Source organism: Pararge aegeria, chromosome 13 (genome assembly GCF_905163445.1).
Source record: "Pararge aegeria chromosome 13, ilParAegt1.1, whole genome shotgun sequence".
Classification (NCBI taxonomy): domain Eukaryota; kingdom Metazoa; phylum Arthropoda; class Insecta; order Lepidoptera; family Nymphalidae; genus Pararge; species Pararge aegeria.
The window spans coordinates 14,590,452-14,607,088 of NC_053192.1; the positions used below are offsets into that span (position 1 = coordinate 14,590,452).

The window sequence follows — 16,637 nt, forward strand, 5'->3', positions numbered from 1 at the left end:
TGGTATTAGTCGTAATGCGCATAGGTCCAGTTTTTCATATTCTTTGATATAGTTTTTTGCGTCTCATAGAATTCCTAAGCGTACCTACCTACCTATACACCGAACTGTTACACCTAACTACTCCGTGAAATAGCGCTAAGTCCTAGCTGCAAGACGCAAGAGTCTTGCAGGCTATGTCTTGTTCTTGCTCAAGTCTTGCACGGTCAGTCTTGGTCTTGGTCTTGCTAAAAATACGCGGTCTTGTTCTTGGTCTTGGTCTTGCAAAAACGCAAGAACAAGACCAAGACTGCAAGACCAAGACTGAATTTGGGCAACACTAGTAGTTAGTTACCATCCTGCCGACAAAGACATGACGCTAAATGATTTAGTGTGTAGAAACCGGTTAGGGGTATGACTACTAAACTCCCTAACAGGTTAGCCCAGACAGTGAGGGGCTAACCTGTAGCGAAAAAAAAAGTGTTATTGAAAAGTTAAAAAAAAGTCCGCGACAGCATATGTCTATCTTTTCAGGTTGATACGCGGAAGAAGCCGCGAGTGATCGCTAGTTTTCTTATAAACGTCGTTTGAATGCAGATATAAGTTTATGCTAAGAAAGACATAGCCTACGGCGACGCGGCGTTGGTTCTTACGATGTATTTTCCCAACAAACACAGTGCTGATGTAAATAAATTTTCCTTCCGTTGTTTGGCTAAGATATATTATTTGCTTGAGGCAAAGATGTTTTGTCACGCGGCTTATCTTGAGAGAAGCATTGTTCAAATTTACTCTAAGAAAAAGAGCTAGCGTAAAAAGAAGCTAGAGTGGTAGGTATAACGTATTTGTGTTACGTTTACATTTTTTGTTTTAACTATAAGTTAGTAGTTCAATCTTGATGGAGTTTAGATGGTAGCGTGCTAACCTGTTAGGTGGTATAGGTATAGTAGTCCTAATAGGTTACTACACACTAAATCGGTTAGTGGCACGTTTTTGTCAGCAGGGTGGTAAATAGCCACGGCCAAAGCCTCCCACCAGATCAGACCATAGAAAATTCAGAAATTAAAGATTCCCATATTTCCCCTGCCGGGAATCGAACCCGGGCCCTATTGATTAAATTAACAGCGCTCACCGTTGGGCCAGGGCACCGTTGGCTCATCACAATAATCTCCGAAATATTATTTTATGATAATTAAAAACTTTACCAACAAGTTATTGTTATTTACCGTTAAAGTCAATATGTATAATTTTTCCACAGTACAATAATCTTAACACAAAAAAGTATGTAAATGCTTTTTGCCAGTTCTAAAGGACCTACTTGTCGATACTCAAGTATTTTTTACAAATACATTTTCAGTTTCCATTATTTATTATACCCGTACCCTTTCAGTCAAGTCTGTGTTTAATTGGCCAGGTGCGACAGTCAAAATAAAAATAAAACTATATTATCATAAATATACATGTACCGTATAATATTCCTATTATATATATATGTACCGTATAATTGCCTATTTAGTTATATTCTATCTTAAGACTGTTTACAATTTCTACAAATAGTCATCAAGCCCGGCTAGCTCAGTCGGTAGAGCATGAGACTCTTAATCTCAGGGTCGTGGGTTCGAGCCCCACGTTGGGCGATTTTTTTAAGATTTCCATCTTTTCTTTCTATTTTTTAATTTTTTATTTTAATGAAACCAGCAAGCTGATTTCCTGATTTAGGAAATTAAATATGAAAAAATGTTTCACTACTGAGCGCAAGTCTTTAGTAGCACTGTTGTTTATGAATGAAAGTAACATAATGTCATTTTCTGCCAGTGTCAGTGGCATCGTAGCTCCCGAATGGAGAAGGATGAACCAATTTTTTTTGTTTAAAAGGTGAATTAGTTGGGTGTGTTCTTATGTTTGATAAAAATCCGTCCAAGATGGCCGCTACAACCAAATATCGAATTACATTTTTTTTTATTCACTACTCCCTCAAAGGGTTTCTAAGGGTTTGAATAGTGGAATAATGTACACTATATTAAAAGTCGGTTTTTATTAATTAAACACTATTAATGTTTTTACAAACACTGAGATACGATTGCATTAACAAACTTGGGGTCAAGCAGAGATTGCAGTCTGACTGACTTGTAGTGGAATTAAAAACTAATATTTTTAATGCATCAAATATATTATACTTGGCACATTAAATATATATAGTTTCCCGCAAGCCATCAAGTGTCCTTAAAATTCCAGTATCATAAAATAGTCATTTTAAGTTTTATTTCTCCGACTGTAAGAGCATCATACAATATTCATTTCTTTGTCATAAAATTGTATAATATATTTAATGTACGACAAAATTAAATAGGTACACTAGTTTTTGGCGCAGAGCGATATTACTTAAAAATGCAGATTATAAATGGGATACACGCAAAGTATTTTGTTTTTAAGTTACGACCTTCTGTACAATAGTTCTGTCCCCGCATTGGTGTGATTTAGTGTTGCGTATTATTGTATTTACCTATTGCTTTCGGCTCCCCGAGACTTTGTTGGCATACAAATTCTAATAAGATTTTTTCCATCCTAAATAATTAAATATGCTACGACAGTATACACATTGCTGCATATATATATGTGTGGTGAACAATAAAAGTGTATTCATTCTAATTCTAATTCAAAATTCATTTATTTCAAGTAGGCCTAATACAAGCACTTTTGAAACGTCAAGTCTCTCCGTGTGTAGTGACTCTACCACCGGTTCGGAAGGCACATTCTACCGAGAAGAAGCCGGCAAGAAACTCAGCAGTTGCTCTTTTCCAACATCAAAAATTTACATTTTACATTTTAACATTCATTTTTCTATCTTGTGAGAGATGAAAGCGGAGGCGGATGCTTCCAAGCAACCTTGTCATTAAGAAACTCATCAATTGTATAATAACCTCGCTGTAATAAATGTGTTTTAAAACATTCTTTAAACTTATGCATTGGTAGCTCCAAAATTACCTTAGGAATCATATATAATCATATTCATTCATAAATACTTATAATATACTGATAAACGCCAAGACACTGAAAAACATTCATGTTCATCACACAAACATTTTTCAGCTGTGGGAATCTTACCCACAACCTTGGACTCAGAAAGCAAGGTCGCTGCCCATTATGGCAATTGGCCATCCTATCCAATAACCTTTATGTATACCCCGTGCAAACGCGACCCATCACGCGCCTGCGTTCTGACTATCATTATCTCCGGCTTATTGTATATTGGCTTAGATCCTCAGGTTCATAGCGTGATATTTTATAGCCTCGAACCTCTTATCGGGCTATGAAAAACTATTTTTAAAACAGCGCTTTCAAATTGGAAACAAAAAAGTTTTATCTTGTTTATAAATAAGAGTATATAGTTATGTAGAGTAAGTTTTTTTTGGAGTTTAGCCCTTAAGAATCGATTTTCATATATAAGGCAGCCGGTATGAGAAAAATGTGAGGAGTAAAATCTACTGATGAATGACCTCGTTAAGTTTTCGCTTTGCGACGTTGCATGCCCGGCAACTGTGATGCGCAAACATGCAACGTCGGTTTCGTTTAATTAACTTATTTTTCCTATTTAAGTTACCAAGGAAACCGAATATTATCTAAGTAAAGAAACAAACCCATAAATATATGGGACAGAGTGAGATAGAAAACATTTTACATTTTTTTTCCTATTCTTGTTACCATGGAAACTAAATAATAAAAGTATAACATTACATTTATCCTAATAGTTCTCATACACACACTATTTTTTTATATTTATAGACGAGCGCTGGACTGCAATCACACCTGATAGTACGTGATGAAGCAAGAAGGAGCGCGCTTGCCTAGAAGATGCCTATTCACTCTTGATTTTAAGGTACTCATATTGTAGGTACTGGAGAAAAGGGAAGCTGGAAGGGCAATCCAGATCCTTGCGGTGAGAATCAGAAACGAACTCTTATGAAAAGTGTAGCTTATGAATTTATCGGCTATACTTTCCTATCCCTATCCCTATCCCTACTAATATTATAAATGTAAATGTAAGTTTGTTTGTTACGCTTTCACGCAAAAACTACTAAACACACATTGCTATCCCTATCCCTATCCCTATCCCTACTAATATTATAAATGTAAATGTAAGTTTGTTTGTTACGCTTTCACTAAAAAACTAGTCAACCGATCCTCATGAAACTTTGTACACATATTTTTGAAGGTATTAGAATTAATATAGGATGCTTTTAATCCCTAATTTAAGCTTAGTTCTTTTGTGAGAGGGGAGAAAGTGTTTGATGATTTTATATCATAACGCCGTCAAATGATAACCGATTTAAATAATTACTTTTGTACTTTAGAGGTTATAGTCTGTTTAATTTTACCCACATTTCGTGTACATCTGATGAATGTGATTGGAGATAGAGGACACAACTCCTCAGCGGACGGCAGCCAACCCGTCATTTAAGGCTTAACTATCCTAAATACATATAGTGCGTAGAATTACACCTAAATCGAATGCCACATATCTTTCGAAAAATCAAAACAAACGCAGACGAAGTCGCGGGCAACAGCTAGTATGTTATATTCTCAACCTTTTAAGCCAGCGCGCAATCACAAGTTAAGATATTTGTCACGGCACCCGCGCCCTAGCCTAGCTAATTAAAATGGATAGGTACTTGTTAGTTACACAGATGAAGATTATTTATAGAAAAAAAAACATCGACATTAACAAACTAATATATCCACAATAAATAATAAATTTTAAAAAAGAATTAAGAATAAATAAAACCTCCCCAACTATAGCATGGCTGAGTTTGGTGGACTGCACACAATTTTTCAAGGTGTGTGACAAGCCCGTGATACCGCTGCACAACAACTATTAAAAATTTTTGTTTATTTTTTTTTAAGTAGGTATAGGAGGAGCACGTCCTTGTGTCGCAACTCTGTAATTTCTACTGCGCCCAGGCTGGGAAACTCGTGGGCGGTTAAACAAAGGCTAACTTGTAGTGGAATTTAAAAAAGGAAATCTCTTTCGGTACCGTGGCCGATAATGGGTTGTTAACGATGAAAACTTTATGAAACTATGATATATGCTTTTTATCGTTAACGTCCTTTTTGTGACTCTTTTAATAATTAAAATATTTGTTTTATTAATATATATGCTGTATGCTCAATCAGTTTCCAACCTTCTCCTGTATTCCGTAGTCATGATTTCGTTCGCGTGACGCGAACTGAATTTTGCTGATAAACACCTTATATGGTATTTTAGTTCTCGTATTAAACTAAAGCTTTTGTCGAGGTCCGCCCAATTTCCGGCTGTGAGGAATATTGATATCAGTTATTTGTCCCCAACAGGATATGTTTCAGCCGCCTTTTTGTCCCCGGACATCCGGAAGCAGGAAGACTTAATGGAAGTCAATTTGTATGACACGCCTTTCCTATAATCCACGGAATTGGTATATGCTACTAATTTTTATTAGTGTTTTTACCTACACTTGGAGGAATTATCAATTTTATAAATTTAAAATGCATATAAAAAAAATTATATGAAAAAGCAATGTGTCATATCTTGTTTCAAACGTGTGTCATTGTAATATGGACCTTTGAAAAAGTAGATCGAAACTGCAACGTTTCTTACTAGATTTTCCTACTAGAGTCGGAGGTTCAAATCCTGTCGGTTCCGAAATTTTTGATATGCATTTTAAATTTATAAAAATGTACTTACTAATAGTAGCTTTCACACTCTCTCCTTAAATTTAATTAATTTATAAGATGACAATATTCACCAACCAACCTCTTTGGCGCAGAGGTTAAAACTGTAGTCTCACTATTAGAAAAAAAGTAAGTAAAGAAGGTTAGTTTTATGTGAGCATTTCCTATCTTTATTGTAGTTATTTAGGCAGATATCATTAACAAATTCCATACAATTTGCAACTAAACTTTAAAACTAGTTCGTCGTTGTAAGACGAAACAAAAGTAATCATGTGAAAGTATACTACTAATATTATAAATGTGACAGTGTGGATGTTTTTGACTCAATCACGCAAAAACGGCTGAACGGATTTTGGATGAAATCGCAAGCGATAACACGTAAATATTATTCTATTGTTTATGCCTCCTTTTTCGTATCATTTTGGACCCAATTCTGCTGTCCAGTCAGACGAAGTCGCGGGCAGAAGCTAGTAAACTATAGAGCTATAGAACGTGGAAACTTCCGAGATCTGTCGTTCGTCAATACAACACCATGTTTGCGGTTAAAATGAAAGTGGGACAAAGAAGGTTGGAAAACAATGCCTTAGTAATCTCTCTGAGGAATAACATTGGCGGAACTTTTTATAAGGTTTATTCAATCCATTACAATTTCAGCCTTGACTGACAAGACAGGACTCTGAACGAGAAGGTCATAGCCCGTAGTCCGCCACGAGAAGATTAGTCGATCTCACACACCTTTGACAACATTATATACATTGTCATATTATTGGATACTTTGGAACAAAGGCGTAGGGCCTGTTCTTACACTACTTCTTACTCCTTAATAATAAGGTTTAATTACCTTAACCCACAAGCTTTTGGTTAAGATATGTTATTGTTCAGAAATAAATAAATAAATAAATAAAAAAAACGAATTTGCCAATGTCACAAGACAGATTGCCGAGTTACAGCAATAAAAGAAACAAGAAAAAAATGAACTAATATTTTTGTAATGTACATCTGTAACTGACTTAGTATACGTTTTGGCTAGCTGTAAGTATACCAAGGATATACATAAATAAATAAATAAATAAATAATGCTGGTTTTCTTATGGTTTTCCTTCACCGTTAAAGCAAATGAAATTTAATTTCTGACATATACGAGTATATGATAAATATACGAGTACTACGATAATACACACATCTTGCCACCTATGTTTTTTTAACAATAAACAAATGTAAATAGATATTTAGTTTCCAACGTCATATAACCTAATAACCGGAAGTACGCACAGACACATACACAACAAACACAAACACACACACGCATACACACAAACTCATACACTACATAACACATACACACGTGTTTTAGTCAGCATGCTATTCTAACTTAACCGTTAGAGAACTCAACACACCTTCGTTGAGTTTCCTTTGTTAAAGTGCACTAGATATTATCTCAATGATTCAATCGTCATTGGAACGCACTTAACGGAACCTGTAGGAACTTGGTACTCCCATAAGGTTAGCTGAAGTCTTGCCCACTAGGCTATCACCACTTAACTGTATCATCATTTACCATCCTGCAGTCAGGCATTGTGGAAATTTCCATCGCAGGGGACCAAACTCGGTTTCCCGGAAAGGGAAGCTGAATCTCTACTCACTAGCCTTTTTTTTTATGAACGGTAGGCCAGCGCTTGACGACAATCATGCCCGTTAGAAAGCAATGATGAGGTCTAGGTTGGAGCACGCTTGCCTAGAAAAAGCCTATTCACTCTAGCCTCGAAGGTACTCAAATTATACGGCTATCAACGTTCAGCTTTACTCGGTGTAATAATCTTCATAATTACTCATTTTCATATTACATTTGCATTTCCTATGATGTATAATAGGTATACTAAGTACAAAGCAATTTTCCGAACGTTAATTGTATTGGTTCAACCGACAAAGCCCGAACCGCGCGATTATATATCAAAGTGTATGGCAATAAGCAATCATACATTATTACCCGATCGCTTAGCATTCAATAACGCTTTTCCCCTAATAACTGTAATCATATATATTTATAATAATAACTATAACAAAATAGTATTTCATTTTTGTACGAAAAAACATTGCTCTTTTATAAACGAAAAGTGGATATAAACAATTTAGCCCAATTTTTATTTTACTACAAGTTAGCCCTTGACTGCAATCTCACCTGGTGGTAAGTGAAGATACAGTCTAAGATGTTAGCGGGCTAACCTGGTAGGTAGTATTGTAGTCATACCCCTAATAGGTTTCTAAGCGACATCACACCGGAACACGCTTAGCGGCACGTCTTTGTCGGTAGGGTGGTAACTAGCCACGGCGAAAGCCTCCCACTAGACCAGACCAGGGAAAAATCAGGGATTACGGTTTCCCAAATTGCCCCTGCCGGAAATCGAACCGGGGACCTCCTACTTAAATTCACAGCGCTCACCGCTGCGCCAGGGAGGTCGTCAAAAATGGACATAGTGACATCTGCCAAGTCGTCTGCCAAGAGTACAGAAGTCATTTCTGGGTTTAAACAATTTTTCGAAACACTTTTAATAAATCGTGTTTACTACACGATTGATGAGTTCCTTAACGACAAGGCTACTTGGAAGCAGGTCGCTCCGCTCTCATCTCTCTCAAGATAGAATTATTCTAAAGATGAAGAAACTGTAACATGATGTTGAAAAAGTGCTATCTGCCGAGTTTCTTGCCGGCTCTTCTTGGTAGAATCTGCCTTCTGCCTTCTGAACCGTTCACAATAAACAACTGACTTGAAATATTATGAAAATAAAGCTTAATTTGCTATACTCCACGAAAACCAGGAGAATCTGTATGGTGTTATTTATAATTTCTTCAATTCTCTCCACACCAAACCGATCGTCGGCAATGCAACCTTTACGCACGTTTCGTTCCGAAACCGGAGCATCCTAAGGAGATATTGACTTTTCAATGAATGATTGTAACTTGACGTAGGACAACTTTTGTAGACTGACTTGTCGTTTCAAAAGTGCTTATTAAGTAGCTTTTTTAGTCTTCGAGTTAAGCGGAGTAATAAAGTTTCAGATGGGGTAGAAGTATTAACATTATAGTATTGCTAAAATGTGCCTTTTGGTACATTTAGTAGTAAGATTAAAAATTATTAACGAGCGAAACTTTAGACCCAATTCTGAAGTCCACAAAGACGAAGTCGCGGTGTTTTCATAAGAACTTAAAAGCTAATTTACTACATTCTTGTTTGCGAGCATTAGAAAATAATGGTGTCATGAGTTGTCCTAATTAAGACCCCCGCCAAATGTTTCTACCATACTATCCCGAAACATATGTTTATGTGGAATTTACACCGCAAGCTCTCAAAGCGAGTGTGATCTTTTATTCGCAGACCTAGTTCCTAAGAATTCATTTCTCCCGTCAGTTTTAGCAAAGCTTGCTTTATATTCTACCTCCGCATGTTTTAAACCACTAGTACCAAAGGATTAGAAAAATTAGTCCGAAGTGTTAATTATAATAAGTATGCTTTAATAATCGAGATTTCAACTTCTAGAATTCAACTTAGTAAATCGAAACTAAAACAAAGAGATAATATAAATAATGCATACTTTAAATATCAATACTAATACTATAGAATGAAAATGAGAAAGTGTATCTGTTTAATTGTTTGTCAACCAATTTTAATCAAGTTGATAATCGACGGTTGAATGTGCTCTCAAAGCAATATATATCCAATATTTAGAGAAGATTTAAAATTTAACTTAATGAAACAAACTAGGACAAAAAAAAATATCAATAATGCATACTATGAAAACCATACTTATAATATAAATGAGAAAGTGCGTCTGTTTGAATTTTGCACAGATAATGCTAGAATCACGGAGACAGATAAATAATACTTTAAATCAGAGAAATTAAACAAAAAAAAAGTGCTAGCAGTCGACTAAATACTACGATATACGTGGCTGTAGCCGAAGGTACAACTCGTTCTATTATAAAGTACATAATAGGAATGAATTAAAATTATTTATTTTTAAGTTAAACCTCTATAATTTTCATTCTGTCTGGTGGGAGACTTCGGCCGAGGCTCCCTAAGACAAAGACGTCTAATATCAAAAAATATCAAAGCAGTTTACTGACAGAACTGACCTTAAAAGGTTAGCCCGTTACAATCGTACATTGCATCATCGTTTACCAGCACGTGAGATTGCAGTCAAGAGCTAACTTGTAGTAGTAAAAAAAAAAAATTGAATCCCTACTAAATATTATTAAATTCAAACGCAAAAATGTTTTATTCATGTAGACCTTATTACAGGCACTTATGAAGCGTTATATTTAACATGTTACACTAATGTTAGTGATGGTGATAACTGCATTCGTTAACTTAATTCGCTTTGGTCTAAACAGAGCCCACAACAAACTTGGTCAGGTATTTTTTTGTTATCACCATCTCGCAGTCAAGTTAATGTTGAACTTTGAAGCTTTTCTATCATAGATGTGATCCTTAATATCTTTATTATACAACTTTTTTTTTTTCTCAGTACCTAACCAAGCATTGATCGTGATATTTGCAGAACTCTTTTTAAGTCTGTTAAAAAGGACTATTTTTAAGCAAAATTAAACTCGGTTAGAACCCATTTAGCCGTTCCGTGACCCTCCACGGGTTGTTAAACTCATTTGAATATTCCTAGCTATGTAAAACCTTGTATCATTAGGTAATCATCCCCTCAGTGCAAATGTGTCTGCTTTTTTAACGCACTCAATTTTGCTAATGGTTTCTAAGATTCCTTTTTTTTATTAGGTTGGAAGTACAAGTCTCAAATTAATTAGGGATAGGTTTGGTTAAAATGTCGTAATAAAAATAAATAAAATAAAAGTCATTTATTTCGACCGACTTGCATAATAAACTGTTAGTAAAATACAAAGTTAAATATTAATAAACTTAGCCTAAGGCAATCTATGTTTGTAAAACACCATTTTTAAGTTACACCATTTATAACTAAAATTCAATATATTTTTTTAAATTTAAAATCAAAACAATTATCTAGCCGCTCATTAGTAACAAAACACAACTGACAGCGCACGTCATGCTATATACCATACGTCATGCATACCTAATCGTAAAACTGTTGATGTGACCTATAGAGATGTACATTAATCCAGAGTAAGATGAGCTTTACGAATTGTACTTTATAAAGACATCGAGATGTAAAATATATTAAGGCGCAATGAAATTCGCGCGGACAGCTAGTCTATATATATAAAAGAGAGTTGTGTTAGTTACACCATTTATAACTCAAGAACGGCTGAACCAATTTTTATGATATTAGCTTTTTTGGATTTCTCTTAGACCGGAATAGGGTAATAAGTATTAAAGTATAACATTCATCGAAAAAAAATAAGTTTTCCGCGGTACGAAGTTCGCCGGGACAGCTAGAAGTTTATATTTTATTATTGCTCTAACCAGGTTGCTCTTCTAATAATTTAAAATGATATTGTCAGATAGTGATAACAAAAAAAAACACCTGGCTGAGTTTTTTGTGAGCTTCTTGTTAGACCAGGACGCGTTTGGAACCCTCGTAGCTTTAGTTTTAAGTTTACGAATGTGGTTATCGCCATCATCTCACTACCGTGTAATTCTTATGTACGCATCAAAAGTACTTGAATAAAGATATTTTTGACTTAGACTTTGACTTTATTAAACCCTTCTGGCATGCCCGATTGGAAAGCACATGTACCATGCAGCAAGCCACAGGTACTGACAATCAAACCTTACAGCAAGTGCCCTCTGAAGGCCGCTGGAACTAGCTCGATCCCTGCGCACCAAGGATGTACACCGTTTTCGCATGACCGTGTAGAAACAATCTATATGCGCTTTGGCAAACCTCCCTGACGCGCTGCAAGACCGAGGCAATCCCACCAGCATCCCGAACGCATTATTATACTGTACGCGGAGGGCACTGTACTGATTATGCGTGTAATTAATCGCAATCGTGTTATGTTAGATAAATAAATAATAATATCTTTATTTAAGAAAAACGTATACATTTCATTAGTGTAAAGCCATGTGTCCTGCGGTAGTTTAAACTTTGTTACAGGAGGCAGTTTCTTCCATATATCTATGGTCTTAATAACAAACGTTTGACGAATTAACAGGCAAAATTATTTAAAGGGAAGAAAAAAAAAAGAATGATATAAATTTTTGAGGCGGATGTGCAGGTAAATTTGATTTGTTTGTGCGTGCACGCGTGTTTGTATGCGTGTGTGTGCGTGTGTGTTTGTGTGTAAATTTTCTGTTAGTCACTAGCTCACTATTTTTGTTGTTCATCATCATCTTCGTGAAATCTAGGTCTAGGTATTTTTAAGGGCGTTCCAAATTCTACAATTCTTTGCCGCTTGTATCCAACGGCTACCCGCGACTCGTTTGATGTCGTCTTTCTACTTGTTTTCATTATTCTAATTTATCTAATTTAAAGTTATATACGAATATAAAAACATTTAACGCTGTTGCTTTAGGAACAAAAACAAACGCACAGAAAACCAAAAACTAGACTTGTATCTAGCAGATGTTAACCAATATTTTAGCCAAACTAAAGAAGACGCTAAGGAAATGGCGGCCAAACGACTAGTAACACTGAATAGCCGCAGTAAAACGCAATTGTAGGCTATGTTTTTTGTCTCTTTCTAGCAGCAACTTTTTTGATTGAACATTTACATTCAGCATTTTTAAACCCGTCGTAGCTTCTGAACGATAGGTCCGATTTGAATAATTTAAAATGGAATCAACAGGTACATAATCCATCTTAATCCCAACAGTTTAAATACTAAAATATTTTTTTGTGTTACATAACAATGATTGAACGATGTGCGGAGATAAAAATTAAGGACTTTTTCCCCTCCGTTTTAAGCACGGGAAAATCACAAAAATGACTATGACAAAAGGAATTCCTTGTGGAAAACATTTTTCATGATACGATGAGTGATGGTATAAAAAATATATTCCGCGTCATCAATATCTTTCGCGCTGTCCATCTGTCACACCAGTCATACCTGATGTTTAATTCATATGAATCTATAGCTGATGTACGCGATTTCGTCCGGATAGAATTCTGTTTGGTACGTAACCTTGGCACTAAGATATTTTTACCGTATAAAAGTAGTATCTGCTGAGTTTCTTGCCGGCTCTTCTCAGTGGAATCTGCCTTCCGAACCGGTGGTAGAGTCACTACAAATAGACTTGACGTTTCATATGTGCTTATTAATTAGGCCTACTTGAAATAAACGAATTTTGAATTTTTTTGATTTTTTTTATACATCTATTTCGCTATTCGTTTACCGATTTTAACCTTGGGAGTTTTTCCAAAAAATCTTATTATATATTATATATATAATATAAATTGTAAATAGATTGATTGTATCTATAAAAAAATACTTTCTTTCTATCGATTGTATACGTGTCAGTGTTCACTCCTCATTTTTGTTTTGTTTTCCTTTTTACATAATCATTCTACCTAGAATTATTATTTAATAAGAAAAACAATACATAATAAGGTGGTTTTTGCGGCGCTTGCGTTAGAGACTCTGGGCCCATGGTCTTCTGACACGAAAAGTTTTAATAACATCGTGTCCCAAATATTGGTCTTGACGTCTGGTGACCCAAGAGCTGACGCTTATTTAGCCCAACGCCTAAGTGTAGCAATTCAAAGGGGCAATAGCGCCAGCATTTTGGGTACCACGCCCATAAGTGGACAATTAGACGGCTTATTTATTGTAAATATTAATTTTAGTTCGTAATTATTATTTTTTATAACTTAAATTCTGATTTTGAATTCTAATTGAACCTAAAAACATATAATAAATATTAAAAAAAAAATTTTGGCTAGGTTTACAAAAAGGTTTTGGCTAGTTACCACTCTACCGACAAAGACGTGCCGCTAAGCGATTTAGTGTTCCGCTGTGATGTCGCGTGGAAATTAATTAGGGGTATGACTACCATTAACAGGTTAGCCCGCTACCATCTTAGAATACATCATCGCTTACCACCAGGTGAGATTGCAGTCAAGGGGTAACTTGTAGTGGAATAAAACAAATAAAAATTTATTGTGAAAGAGTAACAAACATCCATCGATCCATCCTTACAAACTTTTGCATTTATAATATTGGTAGGATATCTTCAAACCGAACCGTTACATTATACTAAAAGTAGGTAAACATATTGGCATTGAAGTTAGTATTCTTTGTGGTGTACAACAAAAGGGCATTCATTTATAATCCGGCTAGGTGGATAAGCGTGAACCTTTATACAGCGTTGTGATTTTCGTATTTCATACAATATTTTCACGGTACGGATGTCACGTCAATCATACCTTATATTTAATTCACGTTAATCGATATATCTGTTTGTTTTTCTATATTAAGCACCTGGCAACTGAAATATTGTTATTTATTGTTCATGCTATATGTGTCGGTCCTCGGTCAAGGCAAGCCTTGTTAGCTTGTTTAGCTGCGAATTAAGGGGTTTCGAGTTTGATTCCTGGTTGAGGAAAAATAGTAATGATTAGTTATCTAACTCACAATATTTATTGGGGTGTTTTGTTTCGTCTTCTCATAGTTCTCAGTAGCGGTAAAAAGGGCACTGTTTACTCCTGTACCTCGCAGAGCAAGTTAAGTCAGTCTTAATTACTTTCGAAAGCATTTGATTTTGTCGACCTCTTAGCGTAGATTCTTTATAAATGAGAGATTTCGGGTTTAACATGCATACCGTGATCAAAAACCCTGTGCACGCCACTGCTAATTGGTAAGGCATCGGTTTCCATCGTGGGACCGATTTCAATCCCCGGCACGAACACTAAACTTTTCAGGTTATACCTATATACCAACTTAGTTTAAGCAATTAAATACCACTTGCTTTACCGGTAAAGTAAAATATTTTGATGAAACCTGCATGCCTGAGAGTTGTCCATAATGTTCTCAACGGCGTGTTAAGTCTATCAATCCGTACTTTGCCAGCGTGGTGGACCACGGCCTAAGCCCATCTCATTCTGAGAGGAAACCCGTGCATCACGAGAAGGATACATCAATACAACCTCTACACAGCGTTTTGGATGGTGAAGATTAGTGTTTTTATTCCACTACAAGTGAGCTTTTGGCTTAATCTCACCTGGTAATGATGATGCAGATTAAGATGGTAGCAGGCCAACCTGTTAGGGGTAAAGTAGTTGTATTAAACCCAGACCCCTGATCGGTTTCTACGCGTCATCGTGCTGGAACGTTAAAACGCTTAGTAGAACTTGAATGAATGAATGAATGAACATACTTTTATTGCACACCACAAAAGGTACATAGAACTGAAAAACTATTTCAACACAACGTATACAATTTAGCGGCCTTATCGCTACAGAGCGATTTCATGGCAACCAATGGCGAAGATAAAAAAACAGTTACAGAAAAGGGTTAGGTGGTGCATATATACATATACCCATAAATAGATAGACAGAACTTCTTCGTCCGTAGGGTGGTAACAGCCACGCGTGAAGCCTCACACCAGACCAGACCAGATGAAAGTCATAAAACTCCTAAAAACAAAAAATTCTCAATCGCAAACTGGTAATGTCAAAAACGATAAATTCAAACTCAAATTCAAATTCAAATTCAAAACTTCTTTATTCATGTAGGCCTATCACAGGCACTTATGAAGCGTTCATACATAATTGTTTACATAATTGTAACGGGATGGTGATAACTTCGTTCGCCAACTTAAATCTAAAGCTACGAGGGTTCCAAACGCGCCCTGGTCTAAGAAGAGCCCACAACAAACTTAGCCGGGTAAATTTATTTTTTTTTTATCACCATCTTCCAGTAAATTTAAATTAAGCTATGAAGCTAGAGCAATTCACACCCAAGCTTTTTTATCGTTTAAATAATCCTTAATGTTATAATATGATTTTTCTTTTTTTCTTAAGATATTTTAAGCGATCCAATAACTTAAATTTACCTGTGTATTAAACCGGTTCAGAGCCCTGTACATGACATATATATGACCCATGAATGGTGGTGTTAATTTTTTAACTGCCTCATTGGTATAGTCTAATATTATCTAATATTAGAGATCAATCAACCCAGTCAACAAAACTACGTATCAACCAGTCAATGGCTTTCGTTTCCTATTGCTGGCGCGGATTCGGGGCAAACCATTACACCAGCGTTTGGTTACTTAAATAAACGGACAGTGGACTGTAGATTTGCGTGGTTTCTTCCCCTAATGCACACTACGGCTTATTTATGGAGAACAAGCTGCAGAGGAAATCACAGGAGACAAATATAATGCAGCTGCAAAAAGGATAGGAAACGTGCACACTTACTTGGAAATACGGAAATCTTGGCTTCCTGCAAAGGGAATCGATGTTACCGTCGTAGCAACCACGTACACTGCACTACTTTATAAAAAGACTAGCTGTCCCGGCAAACTTCGTATAATACTTATCATCCATCCTATTCCGGTCTAAGAGGAATCCAAAAAATCAAATATCATAAAAATTGATCGGCTGGATCAATTTTTATGATATTTGATTGAACCAAGATTCTTGGGTAATAAACTGTGTAACTAACACAACTTTCTTTTATATATGTAGACTAGCGGATCCCAGCGCCATCTGTCGGGCTAATTTGTGAATCTAAACCATCCAGGGTGCCACCCAAACGTATAAATAAATTCATTCAAATCGGTCCAGCCGTCTAGGAGGAGTTCAGTGACATACACACGCACATAAGAAATATATATATAAGACTAGCGGACCCCAGCGCTATCTGTCGGGCTGATTTGTGAATCTAAACCATCCAGGGTGCCACCCAAACACATACCGAAAAATTTATTTAAATCGGTCCGGCCGTTTAGGAGGAGTTCAGTGACATACACACGCACATAAGAAATATATATATAAGATATTAAGATGGTAATGGATGTTCCTTGCACAAGC

The 16,637-nt window shown here is 35.9% G+C and overlaps 1 non-coding gene across 1 annotated transcript; it reads left to right on the forward strand.

The window, feature by feature from the left end:
- The first annotated feature begins 1,537 nt into the window (after positions 1-1,537).
- Trnak-cuu lies at positions 1,538-1,610 on the forward strand. The gene has a single exon. It is a non-coding gene; the product is annotated as a tRNA-Lys (tRNA).
- Positions 1,611-16,637: the final 15,027 nt, after the last annotated feature.